The sequence below is a fragment of the Pterocles gutturalis genome, unplaced genomic scaffold (assembly GCF_000699245.1).
Source record: "Pterocles gutturalis isolate BGI_N339 unplaced genomic scaffold, ASM69924v1 scaffold31272, whole genome shotgun sequence".
Classification (NCBI taxonomy): domain Eukaryota; kingdom Metazoa; phylum Chordata; class Aves; order Pterocliformes; family Pteroclidae; genus Pterocles; species Pterocles gutturalis.
Genome location: NW_010114370.1, coordinates 31,219 through 31,511, shown reverse-complemented (window position 1 = coordinate 31,511; position 293 = coordinate 31,219).

Below are 293 nucleotides of genomic sequence, written 5' to 3'. Positions count from 1 at the left end.
GAGGGGTAAACCTGGGCGGCTTTCTGCGTGGGTGGGCTCTGAGGGGTTAAGTGGTGGAAATGCATCTCTGTAGTTTAGTTCTCCAAGCTGTGGTTTTCCTGGCGTGTATGTGTGTGTGAGAGAGAGCTTTTGGGTGTTTTCTGGAGCGGTTTTGGTAGCTAATGCCTTCTGAAGAAAGTGTGCAGCAGTCCCAACATGGTCCTTCCTCTTCTGTCAGAATAAGCAAGGGCTGTGTTTAAGGCAAGGATGGTGGGATGGGGGAGAAAGTCTTGTTTGTTGTTTTTTTTTTTTTT